The following is a 17,599-nucleotide window of genomic DNA, read 5'->3' on the forward strand; positions in this document are numbered from 1 at the left end:
GCCATCCTCATATCGAATAAAATCGACTTCAAGACTAAATTAATCCAAAGGGATAAGGAAGGACATTATATTCTGTTAAAAGGAACCATTAAACAACAAGATATAACAATTATCAATATTTATGCACCTAATAATGGTGCTGTGAAGTTCATAAAACAAATTCTCCTCAAGTTCAAGAATCAAATAGACCACAACACAATAATTATGGGCGACTTCAACACACCTCTCTGACCATTGGACAGATCCTCCAAACAAAAGTTGAATAAAGAAACTATAGAACTCAATACCACAATCAATAACCTAGACTTAACTGACATATATAGAATATATCAACCATCATCAAGAGGATATACTTTTTTTCTCAGCAGCACATGGATCCTTCTCAAAAATAGACCATATATTATGCCATAGGGCAACCCTCAGTAAATATAAAGGGGTGGAGATAATACCATGCATTTTATCTGATCATAATGGAATAAAACTGGAAATCAATGATAAAAGAAGGAAGGGAAAATTCAATATCACATGGAAAATGAACAATATGTTACTGAACGATCAAAGGGTTACAGAAGACATAAAGGAGGAAATCAAAAAATTCTTAGAGATAAATGAAAATACAGACACAACCTATCGGAATCTATGGGACACAATGAAAGCAGTTTTAAGAGGGAAATTCATCGCCTGGAGGTCATTCCTCAAAAAAAGGAAAAACCAACAAATAAATGAGCTCACACTTCATCTCAAAGCCCTAGAAAAGGAAGAGCAAAACAATAGCAAATGTAGCAGAAAGCAAGAAATAATTAAAATCAGAGCGGAAATCAACGAAATTGAAACAAAAGAAACTATTGAAAAAATTAACAAAACTAAAAGTTGGTTCTTTGAAAAAATAAACAAGATTGACAGACCCTTAGCCATGCTAACAAAGAGAAGAAGAGAGAGAAATCAAATTACTAACATAAGGGATGAAAAAGGCAATATCACAACAGATGCTACAGAAATACAGAAGACAATTAGAAATTATTTTGAAAACCTATACTCCAATAAAATAGAGGATACTGAAGACATCGATAAATTCCTTAAGACATACGATTTGCCCAGACTGAGTCAGGAGGACACACACAATTTGAACAGACCAATATCAATGGATGAAATTGAAGAAGCAATCAAAAGATTACCAACCAAGAAAAGCCCAGGACCGGATGGGTATACAGCGGAGTTTTACAAAACCTTTAAAGAAGAATTAATACCAATACTTTTCAAGTTATTCCAGGAAATAGAAAAAGAGGGAGCTCTTCCAAATTCATTCTATGAGGCCAACATCACATTGATTCCGAAGCCAGACAAAGACACATCAAAGAAAGAAAACTACAGACCAATATCTCTGATGAACCTAGATGCAAAAATCCTCAATAAAATTCTGGCGAATCGGATACAAAGGCACATCAAAAAAATTGTGCACCATGATCAAGTAGGATTCATCCCTGGGATGCAAGGATGGTTCAATATACGGAAATCAATAAATATTATTCACCATATCAATAAACTTAAAAATAAGAACCATATGATCATCTCGATAGACGCAGAAAAAGCATTCGACAAAATACAGCATCCCTTTATGTTCAAAACATTAGAAAAACTAGGGATAACAGGAACTTACCTTGACATTGTAAAAGCTATCTATGCTAAGCCCCAGGCTAGCATCATTCTGAATGGAGAAAAATTGAAGGCATTCCCTCTAAAATCTGGAACAAGGCAGGGATGTCCTCTATCACCACTTCTATTCAATATAGTTCTCGAAACACTGGCCAGAGCAATTAGACAAACGAAAGAAATTAAAGGCATAAAAATTGGAAAAGAAGAGCTTAAATTATCACTATTTGCGGATGACATGATTATATATCTAGAAGACCCAAAAGGGTCTACAAAAAAACTACTAGAACTAATAAATGAATTCAGCAAAGTGGCAGGATATAAAATCAACACACACAAATCAAAGGCATTTCTGTATATCAGCGACAAAACTTCTGAAATGGAAATAAGGGAAAACACTCCATTCACGATATCCTCAAAAAAAATAAAATACTTGGGAATCAACCTAACAAAAGAGGTGAAAGATTTATACAATGAAAACTACAGAACTCTAAAAAGAGAAGTAGAAGAAGATCTTAGGAGATGGAAAAATATACCCTGTTCATGGATAGGCAGAACTAACATCATCAAAATGGCGATATTACCAAAAGTTCTCTATAGGTTTAATGCAATGCCAATCAAAATCCCAATGGTATTGCTTGTAGAAATAGACAAAGCAATCATGAAATTCATATGGAAAAATAAAAGACCCAGAATAGCAAAAGCAATTCTAAGCAGGAAGTGTGAATCAGGTGGTATAGCAATACCAGACTTCAAACTATATTACAGAGCAATAGTAACAAAAACAGCATGGTACTGGTACCAGAACAGGTGGGTGGACCAATGGTATAGAATAGAGGACACAGAGACTAATCCACAAAGTTACAACTATCTTATATTTGATAAAGGGGCTAAAAGCATGCAATGGAGGAAGGATAGCATCTTCAACAAATGGTGTTGGGAAAACTGGAAATCCATATGCAACAAAATGAAACTGAATCCCCTCCTCTCACCATGCACAAAAGTTAACTCAAAATGGATCAAGGACCTGGATATCAAATCAGAGACTCTGCATATGATAGAAGAAAAAGTTGGTTCTGATCTACATATTGTGGGGTCGGGCTCCAAATTCCTTAACAGGACACCCATAGCACAAGAGTTAATGGCAAGAATCAACAAATGGGACTTACTTAAACTAAAAAGTTTTTTCATAGCAAGAGAAACAATAAGAGAAGTAAATAGGGAGCCTACATCATGGGAACAAATATTTACCCCTCACACTTCAGATAGAGCCCTAATATCCAGAGTATACAAAGAACTCAAAAAATTAGACAATAAGACAACAAATAACCCAATCAACAAATGGGCCAAGGACCTGAACAGACACTTCTCAGAGGAGGACATACAATCAATCAACAAGTACATGAAAAAATGCTCACCTTCTCTAGCAGTCAGAGAAATGCAAATCAAAACCACCCTAAGATACCATCTCACTCCAGTAAGATTGGCAGCCATTAGAAGTCAAACAACAAGTTCTGGCGAGGATGTGGGGAAAAGGGTACTCTTGTACTTTGCTGGTGGGACTGCAAATTGGTTCGACCACTTTGGAAAGCAGTATGGAGATTCCTGGGAAAGCTGGGAATGGAACCAACATTTGATCCAGCTATTGCCCTTCTCGGACTATTCCCTGAAGACCTTAAAAGACCGTACTACAGGGATACTGCCACATCGATGTTCACAGCAGCACAATTCACAATAGCTAGACTGTGGAACCAACCCAGATGCCCTTCAATGGATGAATGGATTAAAAAAATGTGGCATTTATACACCATGGAGTATTATTCTGCATTAAAAAATGACAAAATCATGGAATTCGCAGGGAAATGGATGGCACTAGAACAGATTATGCTTAGTGAAGCTAGCCAATCCCTAAAAAACAAATACCAGATGTCTTCTTTGATATAATGAGAGCAACTAAGAATAGAGTAGGGAGGAAGAGCAGGAAGAAAATATTAACATTAAACAGAGACACGAGGTGGGAGGGAAAGGGAGAGAAAAGGGGAATTGCATGGAAATGGAAAGAGACTCTCATTGTTATAAAAAACTACATATAAGAGGTTGTGAGGGGAAAGGGGGAAAAAAAACAAGGAGAGAAACGAATTACAGTAGACGGGATAAAAAGAGAAATGGGGGGGAGGGGGGATAGTAGAGGATAGGAAAGATAGCAGAATACAACAGTTACTAGTATGGCATTATGTAAAAATGTGTATGTGTAACCGATGTGATTCTGCAATCTGTAGTTGGGGTAAAAATGGGAGTTCATAACTCACTTGAAACTAATGTTTGAAATATGATATGTCAAGAGCCTTGTAATGATTTGAACAACCAATAAAAAAAATAAATAAATAAATAAATAAATAATAATTAAAAAAAAAAAAAGGCAGGTACACTGGATGAAGAGAACCCTTTCCCCTAACATTATAACTTCCTCTTGTTTTCCCTGCTTCACACCACTGTGAGGAGGAAAACCTTCATTTGGCAGTTTCACATATCTTCTCTACACTATTTAAAGCAAGGAGAAACTATTACTCCAATCTTGCTTTCTAATTAAAGAACTACTTATCCAAATGAAAAATGTAGGTTAGCTAATACTACTCAGGGAGTAAATCTCCAAAACAATTTCTTAATAACAGTTTATCGAGAAAATTAAAATCCATTGAATTCATTTAATCCAGTGGAATACTTACTTCTCTTTCATTATTTCTCCAGTTACATTTAAGGAACCCAACACTCAAAAACTTAACAATGCAAGATGGCTCCACCTTTCCCACTGAATTCAGAAGGGCTGGGTGGGAATCACACTGTGCTCCTTGGCGAGCTTAGGGTGTGGGTGAAGCACCTCCTCCACGACTACCCTGAATCTTGAGAGGGCAAATCCACAGAATAGACTTCCTTCATGGGTGGATTCAGGCACTCTGTAACAAAATAAAACACAACTGATGGATCTTGAAACAGAAAAGCATATCCCAAACAATTTTAGATTATTGAAATGCTTGTGAGCTGACAGATCCTTTTCCTGCACACATCACTTACTTACTGATGTCTCCTGGCATCTATCCTCACCCCACTGGTGATCTCATTCACTCTTGGTACGGTATATCATCTCCACACAGATGATTCCTTCATCTAGCCCAGACTCCACTCACAGATCTAACTGCCAAATGGATATGACCCACTCCACATGCCTCAGTATCTCAAAACATAGTTGCAAAACTGAACTTGAAATCTTCCCTCAACAATCTGTTCTTTCTAAATCTTCACCTTTACAAATGGTCCCAGAAACTATCCAAGCCAAAACTCCACTATCTTTCCTCTTCCCTGGTCCCCTCATTTTCCATCAAGTCCTATCAAATCTACTATTATACTCTCTCTTGTAATCAATATCCCTCTCAATCCTCCTTGCCTGCCTCAATTTTCCCCAAAGCACAACTTTCTTTTCTCACCACTTGGTCCATCCAGTTTTCCAAAATGGGTTCTTTAAAACACAGTTCTTTGCAAAATATCCCACAAGAATAATTCCATGACTCAATATTTTAAATGAGTACTCACATTAAAGTGCTCAAGAAAGCCTGGGTTGAAGATACACATTCACACCAACCCATCTATGCCACACCTGTTCTCCTGGCTCCCTTTCTCCACACAGTTTTTCTTCATCTAGCTAATCTCTACTCATCTTTCAAGCTCAGACCCTGACTCTTATAGGAAGCCTGTCTGAGAGATACCATTTATCTCCATTTCAAGCTTTTAAATTTCTTCTTGCCATCTCCATACCGTACTATGGTCATGTACTTTGGAACATATCTGCTCTGCTGGATTCTGAGATGCTTAAGAGCAAAGATTTTCCACTTATGTGCCTTTTAATGCTTAGCACATTGTTGGTACACAGGAGTACGTCAATAAACCTACATGAGCAAATGAATGCTAACATGCATTTGCTCATGCCAACTCCTAACTTACTCAATCAAACAAAAGCCCTACAGGTAGTTTCCCAATTCTGTACATGAAGCAACTAAAGGAGAAAAAAAATGGATAAGTTTCATTATTCCTCTAATATGACACTTTTTTTATCTCCTGCAGGGTATACATGAGTAATTCTACTCAACTTCTCAGGAAAGAGGACATGATTAAACCACTGGAAAACTGCTTGGCAAAACTCTTGTTACTTTTAGAAATACTGTATATTATTGAACAAAAAAAACTTTGATGTAATGGAAAAATAACTGGGTTAGGAGTCACATTTGAATTCAAACACCAGCTCTGCTTCACACTAGGTATGAGGCATGTAGCAAATTAATCATCTAAACTCCAAGTGTGTCATCTAGAATGAGGACAATAATACTTTCCATATTGAACATTCCTATTAGGAATACATAAGATAAGTATAAGAAACCCCTCTGCAGGCTTTGTTATAAAGTTGGATATGCCAATGCTGTTTCCACCTTGAACAATATAATGGAATGATGTTTACCTCCCCATCTAGCAATATTTATGATTGATTACTATATATTTCTATTTTTACTTCCCTTGATGATAACTAGTCCAAATAACTGGAAAAGTTTTTAAATCTGCATACTGAAAGTTAAGAAACTTTCTACTAAATTGAACCAATCAAAGCACATCTGCTTTGAGGCTTGGAGTATAAACTGGGAAATAAGAAAAACCATTGAGTATTTAATAAAAAGCTCGACAACAGTCTTAAAAATTTCAACAAAATCATGACCAGTACAACTGGCTAGACTATCTACACTGCAGAGACTGTCCACACTCTTCTGTCACTAATGGAATCTTATATAATATAGTCAATGCTCCCAGCCCTACAAACTATGAACAGCTCAGTAGATAAATCTCAATAAGCCTCCACATCAAACAGACTGGAAGAAATCAAAAGACCACTGAGCTAAGCCAGACCAGGCTGATATTTTGGTTTATTGGTTAACTGTTATGCTTGGAAAGACATAAAGCTTAATTGCAAGGCTTGAGGTGTATGTAAAAAATGCCTGACTTAAGTAGAAATAATGATCAGAGCATCTGTCACTAGCTAAAATACGTGGAGATCTTTACCCGGGATATTTTTTGTTATTTTTATTTTAAATAAATGAAAATAGCCAGTTACACAGTGACTAAACATGAATCATTGTTTCAGCTTTTTGAGAATGCTAGGAAATACCAGGTGTAAATGAGGGAGTAACATTGCCATTAATCCAGGGCATGTGAAAGTTAAAAGGGGAAAGAATCTGGTTTAGTTTATGGCTTCTTGTGGTATTAACTGAAAGGGTAAAATTTCTAAGCTGGAAGGCTTGAATTAAAATGTAAAAGATTAGGTTATTATTGAGTTCCTCTGTTACACCCAGCTTCCTGAGATAGTTAAGACAACACCCTACTAGCCATTTAGCCTAAGGCCCTGTGCAGTTTGTCACAGGGCCCGAACCAATCAGTTTGAATGTGTACCCCACTTAGGAATGACCAATCACCCCTGCCCGAGCTGTTCCCGCCAATGGATTTGCCAATCACGTCTCAGAGTTGTTGTTCAATTTCCCCGCACCTCATGATGATTTGTTCTGATGTATGCAAAGCCCACCGCCCTCTCCAAAAAGTGTACTTAAGCTCTGCTTGACCTTTGCTCTGGGCTCTGGGCTGCTCTCCCTCCTTGAGTGAGCACAGAGCCCCAGCGCACTGGAATGGATCCCCAATAAATCCCCTTTTGTCAATTGCATGGAGTAAGTCTCTTGTGTGGTCTCTCCCTCCGATGATACGCTGGACCCCCTTTACATTAACCATAGGTTTCTCACAAATTTTTTTTTAAAGAGAGAGTGAGAGAGGAGAGAGAGAGAGAGAATTTTTTTTTAATATTTATTTTTTAGTTCTCGGCACACACAACATCTTTGTTGGTATGTGGTGCTGAGGATCGAACCTGGGCCACACGCATGCCAGGAGAGCGCGCTACCGCTTGAGCCACATCCCCAGCCCTCTCACAAATACTAATGAATACAACACTTTAAAACACTATATGGAAAAGTGAAATCCGGTGGTATAATCTGGATCTCTTAAACATTTTCTACTGAGTAACTCCAGTTGGCTGAATAAGCAACAAAAGCTAACATTTTTTAAAAGGCCCTAGGAGAAAGTTCTCCTAGTAAAGGTCTTATGAAAAGCTGAAAATGAGGTCCTCATCACTGCCTTCCTCTAATTTCCACCACTACCAAAGCTACCCAACTATACTCAAGCAGCATAGTGCATTAGGACATGCAAAGACTTAAAATGCAATCCCTCCCCTTTAGAACCTTGTGTTCACTTGAGAGTACATAACTAATTTACAAGAAAGAGACAGTACACAGCCTCTGGGGTGGTACAGGAGAATCCTATGGAACAAAAAAAACAACAAATGCTGAGATGACAATTAAAACAATGGGCACTAAAGGAGAGTTTCCTATATACTAAGCACCAGCCTTAGGCCCTCTACACCAGCCTTAGGCCCTCTTAGCTTTATCACATTTGCTCCTCACAATTCCAGAGGCAGACTCTATTGTCATTCACATTTTATAAGGATGCTGAGACAAAGAAATGGAGGCTCAGGGGACTAAGTCACTTACACCAGAAATCAAATGTAGACATGCCTATTTCTACATTCATCTTCTTTGCCTGCTCCTAGGGCAGAGCCTGAAGAAGGCAGTATGGACTACTACAGAGCTGCAGCCCCAGAGTCTGCTCTCCAGAAAACCAGTTTTAGGAAGACCATTGGACTGAACCCAAGGATGGAAATCAGCATAGTTTAAGAAGAAGGGAGAGGCAGGCATTTAGGAGCAGAAAAACCATGAACAAAAGCACTCAAAGTAAAAGCTTAACATTCAAAGGAACAATAGGGAGATTAGCTTGATTAGTGTGTGGGTATATGTTTGGAATGGGAGAAGGTAGTTGGCAGGCTTTAATAAATATTTGTAAGTTTGAATAATGCGAGATAAGGTGAAAAGGGCCTTGAAAGCAAAGCTGAAGAAAATGCAATTAACCAACAAATAACTTGAGCAAATGTTCAGCCTCCCTAGTAATAAAAGCAATGTAAATTGAAACACCAAGGTCTTTTCCTTCTCACATTCCCTGAAATTTGCACTAAAAAAAATACTTATTTCTGGGGCTAGGGTTGTGGCTCAATGGTAGAGTGCTCTCCTAGCATGCATGAGGCACTGGTTCGATCCTCAGTACCACATAAATGTGAAACAAAAATACTGTGTCCACCTAAAACTAAAAAATAAATATTTTTAAAAAATGCTTACTCTTAGTACTAGGAAGATTGCACATGCTGGTAAATGTGTTAATTGGTATCAGTTAAAAGAAACTTGGCTATTAGTTTCATGGAATGTTTATATTCTTCAGTCCAGCAATCTCCCTTTCAATAATCATAAAAACATGGACAGGGGCTGGGGTTATGGCTCAGTGGTAGAGTGCTCACCTCACATGTGCGAGGTCCTAGGTTCGATCCTTAGCACCACATAAAGATAAATAAATAAAATAACGGTATTGTATCTAACTACAAACTAAAAAAACAAATTTTTTTTTAAAAAAAGGACAAAGATAAAATTCATGAGAGAATATTCCTTGCATCACTATCTATAGTGGGGAAAAATCAGATAAAATGCTCAAGATTGTTGATTAAAATAAAAATAACTCTTTTAAAAAGAAAAAAGGCCAATTAGAGCAATAAACTTTATACTATGTGAAATGGAAAGTGAAACGTGTGAGTGGAAGTGAAATGGAACCTGTTTTTTCAAGAAAATTAATTTATTAAGAAATATGACAGGCTGGCGATGTGGCTCAAGAGGTAGCATGCTTGCCTGGCATGCGTGCGGCTCGGATTCAATCCTCAGCACCACATACAAAGATGTTGTGTCCGCCAAAAACTAAAAAATTTTTTAAAAATTCTCTCTCTCTCTTCCCTCCCTCTCTCTCTCTCACTCTCTCTTAAGAAAAAAAAAGAAATATGACAACTTGTGGGTTGGGGTGTGGCTCAGTGGCAGAGCCCTTGCCTAGCACAAGTGAGGCCTTGGGTTCGATCCTTGGCACCACATAAAAAATAAATAAATTATAAAATAAAGAACTCTGAAAAAAAAGGAAGAAAGAAAAGAAATATGACAATATGTAAAACCTAACAGTATAGAATGCAACAACAAGTCGTGTCCTGTGACCTAGAAATCACACACAGGAGACTCTACTTGCAGAAAGAGGCTTACACATTAAAACACTTTATAAACAAAGATACACAGCAGTCTGTTAATTTTTTTTAAACTAGGAGGATTATAAATTATCAAACAAAAATGAAAAGTGATTCCTACCAGTGAAAAAAGAAGGGTGTGTGTAGAATAACTACAAATACATTTTATAAAAACTAAATACTCATGAATTTAAAAAAAGGTCCAGAAAACACAGCAAAATGACAACTGCAATGCAATAGCCTAGGTGAAGACAATAAAACTGTGTAACTTTTTCATATTTTTCTTAATAAGCACATATTACTTTCAACATACAAAGAGAGAAGAAGAGTGAAACAGAAGAGTAGGAGTGAAGTCCTGGAAACCACAGCGTCATCTTCCCCCCACCAAGGTTCTGCCCATACTTAACTACCCCATGTCAAATTGACACACTGGCCACAAAGAGGAGAGATGCTAGTTGGAAAGCAAACCTTTTGACTATAAGAAAACTCAGCCATGGCACTGAAACCAGGAAGTACCTGAAGGACCAAAAAACAAGGCTGACTGTTGGAAAAGAAAGAGTGTAGGAAAAGATTTGGGAGTCCAAAGACCTACTGAAAATGTACCAGTGTTTTCTTTTAATTCACAAATGCACCCAGGTCTCTGAAGATTCAAGATTTTTCTAAGAAAACGATCAAAAAACACAGAACAAGGAGAAGAGAAAATACTCTGACATATCATTTATTGTTCCCCATAGAGAATAAGATATTGCCAATTACAGAGTACCTCTGATTATAAAGAATACACACTAGAAATCAGGGAGTCCCTCTGAGAAATCTCCTTAAAGAGCTGGCCTACCTCTAAGCACTTCCTACCACATGAGCTATATCACATATACCATAGAGAAAAACGGGAAGAATCCTCAGATGCTCGCCTCTTGGATTATACCAGAACAATGGTATAATATTTGATTCCTCTCTCTTCTTCTTTATCATTGCTGACACTTCACAATAAGACTGACCTGTTCCTTGATTGTTTTAGTTTATTTCATTGTAAGCACACTATATGTTCCGTGAGAATAGGCTGTTCTTAGATCTTTTTTTGGTGTCACCTAGTACTAAGCCCTGTATACAGTTGATAGTTAATACATATTTATTGATAGATATCAGGCTAGGTGCTCAAAGTCATTCCAGACTAAGGTAAATTGAGAAACATGATTCCTTCTGCTACTGTGATTTTTTAAAATAATTCTATGAAGAGTGACATTACTCCAGGTGTCACTATACATGACTGTAATCCCAGCTACTTGGAAGGCTGAGGCAGGAGGATCCCAGCCTTGGCAACTTAACAAGACCTTATCTCAAAATAAAAAATAAAGAAGGCTGGGGATACAGCTAAGTGGTAGAGCACTTGCCTAGCAGGCATGAAGCCCAGGTGTAGTCCTTAGGACTACCAAAAAAAAAAAAAAAAAAAAAAGAAAGGAAGAAAGAAAGAAAGAAGAGAGGGTTATTATACAGAAGGCCCTAAAAAACCATTAAAAATTCTATTTAATGGGGAGCAGGAAGAAACGTCCACAGAAAATGCCAGGGATTCCACGGGATTCAATTTTCATGGACAAGCCAACCAGTTTGGCAATGCATGAGGGCATAATTTTAAATGGAGCCAGGGCTGAAAACAGGAAGGATATACACAATCAAGTATTTAGGGACAGTATGTTCCTTGGTGGAAGGCCACAACTTATAGTCATATGGCAAATGAAATACATGATATTATAAATGGTGGCATTGCAGGTAGCCCACAGAAGTTATTTACTTCACCACTGGAACAATATACTTTTATAATGATAAATAATTGAAAACTAGTTCATTGAAATATTGGAAAGCAATCAAGGAGAACACCACTAAAAGAACTTCTTTTCTCTGAAATATAGAAGCTTCAGGGAAAGTTCTCAATTAAAGCATTAAGGAGTTGGAGATGACCTGTGCTGGGTTTCTGGGGGAAACTAGGCACTTGTGACCCTTAGAAGTCAGTGACACAATATTTTTAATACACATAATTCCATTTCCAAATGCAGGTAGGGAAGGCAGAGCACCAATATTGCTCTGCGTTGACCACATTTTCTAGCAGCAATATAAACAAAAGGTGAGGGAAGATTTTCCCACATTAATGGAAGAACTGGAAGAGACACAGGGAGAAAGTGTGTTTAAAAGACATTAGCAAGAGCTCTGTTACAGCCACGTCTGCACAGTGCAGCGGGAGTGAGGCTCTTCCCATGAGGAAGAGCAAAGTCCACAGTTACCTTCAGCTTCCCACCTTGCTTTATAGGTAACTTTACAGTTGAGTCCAAGTCTTGCCTCTCCTCTTCCATTGTTCTTCAGAGATTTGCATCCTATTTTATAAATGTGTGTCATCCCCTCATCCCCTCAGTGCTTGAACCTACCTCGTATACTTGCTGAATGAATGATGAAGAAAAAAAATGTCAGAATGCCCAACCTGGACACCAGTTACACAGAAATGGAACCACAGGCATAGGAAAGCTTTGATTAAAGGGGTGACAGAGGGGATCAAGTGAATTACGGGACAGGGGTATGTAGCTGACCATTAAATGGATCTAAGTCAATTATTCAGATTTGAGAGGTTGTAGAAATAGATACAACTAAGATGAAGATGTCTTAAGAGCAAAAGAAAGGCAAGATGTCATGGAATTGTGCTTATAGAATGGAAAATTCTAGTCTTCCAAGATTTAGCAACTGGATCAGACGTACTGATCCTTGTCAAATGAAGCTAATCTAACCCTAACTTCTGTCAAGCCCAGCTGGTTTGCCCTGACCCAGACAGCCTCATGTTCCAATTCTATAGAGGCAGTTTGTAGAGAACAAAGCAGTTAGAGTTCAGAGGACAGAAAAGAAAGAAACTTGACAGAAAAAGAAAGAGAGATTATTCAGAACAATTGGCCTAATTTGAGTTCAGAGGCCAAAAAAGTCACATCAAAATACCACATTCAATTGAAATAGAACAGGGATTTTTGACACAGAAACAAAAATAATTAAATGCCAATTCCCATAAATTTAGAAAGATCATTTGACTTCACACTATTTGGCCTTATGATAAGAAAACCAATATATGGTCAAATTCCAAAAGTAAACCAGAGTTTGTGATAACAAACATGTTAACACTGTTATCTTATTAGAGATTAGCTGTGAACCAGGAAGATAATTCATAATGTCAAAGAGCATTTTCAAGCTTGGATTCAGAATCTCTATTTTAATGTTTTACAAAACTTGGTTCATGTGTGAAGACATACATATACTTTGTTTCTGGGTGCTATGGTTTTGGATATGGTTTATCCCTCAAAAGGACATATGCTGGAAGATTGGTATCCAATAAAATGATGTTGGAGTAGTCAAACTTTTAAGGGGTAGGGCCTCATGGAAGGTAACTAGGTTACAGGGTTACTTATACCCTCATGAATAGATTAATGATGTCTTGGAATAGGTCAAACCTCATGGGACTGAATTATTTCTTGATAAACTGGGCTATTGGAAAGTAAAGCCACACCATGCAATTGGCCCTTCTACGCAGTCCATTGGTTTCCTTTCTACTTCCTGACCATGTTGTGATAGCCATGGGTGTGGGGGAGGGAACTTTTCCAGAATACTAGCACCATGCTGTTTGGACCACCTTCCACCACCAGAATCATGAGCCAAATAAATCTTTCTTTATGCACTACCTAGCATCACGTATTCTGTTATAGCAACATGAAATGGACTAAGAAATTACATGAAAATTTTTTAAATGCAAGCTATTTACAAGAATGAATTATAGCCACATCAGTGTTTATAGCAGCTCAATTCAAAATAGCTAAGCTATGGAACCAACCTAGGTACCTTTCCACAGATGAATGGATAAAGAAAATGTGGTATACATACAAAATGGAATGTTAGTAAGCCATAAAGAAGAGTGAAATTATGGCATTGGCTGGTAAATGGTTGGAACTGAAGAATGTCGTGCTAAGTGAAATAAGCCAGTCCCCCAAAAAACCAATGGTTGAATGTTATCTCTAATACGTGGATGCTAACACACAGTGAAGGAAAGTGGAGAGGAGAAGAATAGAAGTTCAATTGGATTAGATAAAGGAGAATGAAGAGAAGGGAGTGGAGAGGAGAATAAGAAAGACAGTACAATGAATTGAACATAACTTTCCTATGTTCATATGCGAATACATGACCAGTATAATTCCACATCATGTACAACCACAAGAATGGGATCCTAATTAGAATAAGCTATACACCATGTATGTATAGTGTTAAAATACACTCTACTGTCATATAAAAAGAATAAAAAAAATAAAAAGAATGAATTATACAGAACCGAATATCTAGACCCTTGTACTATTTCATATTTCTTTACAACTACATGTAGGAAATATGTAAAGGAAATAAATTTTCATATTAGGCTAAAATATATTTATTATCTTCCTATATTTAAATCACTGTTCCTAATGAAAACATTTTCAATGCTTTTGAGATGACCTTGAACATCAGACATCAATGTAGTAACACACATTGCTTAATTCACACTCTTTCCCCGACCTTGTCCTTCCTTTTAATGGAACTTGACTTTTAGAATTTACCATTCTCAGACTAGTTATGTGCTTCAGGAAGAGCTAACATATATTCCAGGCCCAACTGAAGAACCCTGATTTGTCTAAGCTAATTATGGCAGATCTATTTCCCCCACCCGGGTTAAGCTGGGACATGTTAAAAATTAACTTTGGTCAATAATATGTGAATAAAAACCTGTAGGATGTGGAGGTGGGGACATAGAAACACACACAGGAGGAAGTGTCATTGTTTTCAAAAAGAAATAAGAAACACGACTTCTAAATATTGTGTTTCAACTCTAATATCTGGAGGATGGCTCCAACATCTACATAATAGCAGCCATCTTGTAACCATCCAGAAAGCCCCCTTGGTCCATGCCTTCACGTCTAGGATGGCACAGTAGAAACACAGAGAAAACACATGCTTCAACCTGAAAGAAATAAATCCCCCTTAAAACATCCTGGTTACATATGTAATAACTTTTCCCTGTTTAAATTCTGATTTGGGTTTTTTATTAGTTGTATCCAAAAGCATTCTAACTACTATTAAGTCTGAACTATTTCAAACTTACATTTAAATATTAAAAAATGGAGCTATTATTTGAGGGATGAAAAATGACAATGACAAGAGTATGCTACTTAATTTTTTTAACCACACAAATATAAAATAAAGATATTGTGTCCACCTATAGCTACTTAATTTTTTACTAGGACATCTAGCCCAAGGTACAGAACTCAGTACTTCTAGTGAATCCTAAAGTCTATTATATTTCAAAGGTGTTTACTACTCTATTCCCCCTTCACTACTTGCCTCCCCTCCTTCCCCACTTATAAGCAAACACATAAGTACACATACCACAGTCTGACAGATTAGGTCCTCAGCCTGCTGACCAGTTCATCATCCAGACTGGCGGTGCTACTTTCCCCATGTCATGACTTTAGGAAAATGGAAAGTATCTTCTTCTAATAACAGTAAAGACAAACACCAAAAAAGTAATATGCTGCTCATGACAGGCTCTGTGTACTGGTGAATAAATGCTCTGTACATGAAAATAATTTGTGTTCCAGTCCTGCCACTTTCCAGCTATATGACAGCAGGCAAATAACTAAAATTCACTCCCTGTCGTTTTACTCCATTGTGAGGTGATGATGATATTACTCACCTTGCAAGGATCTCGTGAAGGTTAAATTAGACACACATAAAAAATTTTATTGATCATATTTTTATCAAAAATAGTTTTGTGTGTAACAACAATTGTTGGAAATTTCTGGAATTTCAAAACTATATGTTACTAAAATCAATAGTTACTAGGACTGAATTCTGAACAAATTATAAATGTTATCTTAAGTTCTAAGAAAACCATTCCCTCTGGCCTTAAGTTCTTTGACTCCATTTTCTCATTTGGAAAACAGCTCTGTGGTGTTTCTCTACAGGTAGTGAATGGGCAACAAATACAGCTTGTAAACTTCCTGATAAATGAATACTTTATCTCATAGCCCTGGAAGCAACCCTGACGTCTTAAATTATGTAATCCTGGTATTACATTATATTAGTCTGGCTCATATAAAATGTAAGCTACAAAAATATCAAAGCTAAGAAAAAATATTTACTCATGCTTTTACATGCAGAAAGAGGATGCATGCATTGCCAAGACTCCATAGAACAAGCTCAAACGAGAGCAACAATGCCTCAGTTATTAGAGAGGGCAATGGCCTGAAGCAGTCCTAAGGAACAAAGATTACTTGGTCCATGCAAGAGTCAATATTTAAGCATACAATGAGTAATTCCCGCTTTAAGTTCATGAACATATTTCTTTTCAAGAACTTCTTTTTGGTTACAAATTTCATTTGTGGTCTTCCTACCTATAATCCATGAACCTATGAATGAACAAAACGTTGAAATATGAAACTCTCCAGTAAACAAAAATGTCAATACAGACTTAATTCTGACTAGACCATCTCAACAAGGTTACACAAGACTTGTACTGTACTTCTCAGTCTCCAAAAATACTCATTTATCTACCCTGGCTAAAGCAACAGATTGAATGTTCTACAAAGATCTGTGGTAAATGCATGAATGACACCTCCAGACTATATCAAATCATGGGGCTCTTAACTTTAAATCATTATTATTTAAAATCCTCTGACAAGTAAAGTGCCTCTTTGGGAGAATGAACCTCATATTCCACATTAGAATCATTTAAATTCAAATGAATATTATTGTTGCTAATAGAAACTTCATTTCTAAATATTTTTTTCAAATGTTCTAGTCATCCTATAAGCTAAAAATAACCATTAAATTATATTAATGCTAGCTTTGTGATCTTGAGCAAATCACTTAATTTTCTGCACCTTAATTTTCTTATCTGTTAAATGAAAATGGGATTGGGTGACTTTTTAGGTCCTTTAGAAAATAAAAACAAATAATAATTGTTTTCATTTATGTCATTTTAATTAAAGATGTGAAAAATGTAACCAAAGATTCTGTAAAACATTAAGTCTAAAAGAAATTGAACCACAGCCAAGAATTTTTGTAAACCCCAAATCCCCTCTCGATAGCACCAAACAATTGAGTTTTACAGAGTTAACTATGAAAAAGGTAAATTTCTTATTAGTAAAACTGATAACCTCCTGGGCTAATTTAATTCATTCCCTACTTGCCAACCAGAAAAGTATGATTTTTACCTTTCTGGTTTAACAGCATAATATTAGAAACTTTAAGGCCTACTCTTGTCTCATCTCTTATATACATGAAAACAGTGAGGCTCACTCAAAAAAAGAATACTTATGGGCATTCTCATCCATAGCCTACCTGCCTGCCCCTCTATCGGGTATACTGTATTTTCTCTTGCCTTTGTCTTACTTGCAATAAACTGCTCTAATAACCTCCCCACCAAAAACATAAAATCCACGAACGAAAAAAACTACATAATTCATATTGTCTTCCAACACCCACAGAAAGGGTCTTAGAGTCAACTCAAGCAAACTTCTCCCCTGCGCCCCACCCCCACTGAAATCAACATACCATATTAAAAATGTGTGATTATTGGTCCACATTCAGACTTTGAATGAACGAATGAAGTGGCTTATCTCCCACAGTTAGGGCAATGTAAAATCTAAAGACATA

The 17,599-nt window shown here is 36.9% G+C and overlaps 1 protein-coding gene across 6 annotated transcripts in view; it reads right to left on the reverse strand.

Moving 5' to 3' along the window:
- LOC144370411 (uncharacterized) overlaps nucleotides 1-17,599 on the reverse strand; it is a 156,993-nt gene that overhangs the window by 120,543 nt on the left and 18,851 nt on the right. For 4 of the 6 annotated variants that reach the window (XM_078031144.1, XM_078031147.1, XM_078031146.1 and 1 more), the window contains exon 4: nucleotides 4,377-4,604. The exons of the other annotated variants lie outside the window; for them this stretch is intronic. The gene's annotated coding sequence lies outside the window, so the exon portion shown is untranslated. The remainder of the gene's footprint in view (nucleotides 1-4,376; nucleotides 4,605-17,599) is intronic. 6 annotated transcript variants of the gene reach the window in all.

Source organism: Ictidomys tridecemlineatus, chromosome 14 (assembly GCF_052094955.1).
Source record: "Ictidomys tridecemlineatus isolate mIctTri1 chromosome 14, mIctTri1.hap1, whole genome shotgun sequence".
Lineage (NCBI taxonomy): Eukaryota > Metazoa > Chordata > Mammalia > Rodentia > Sciuridae > Ictidomys > Ictidomys tridecemlineatus.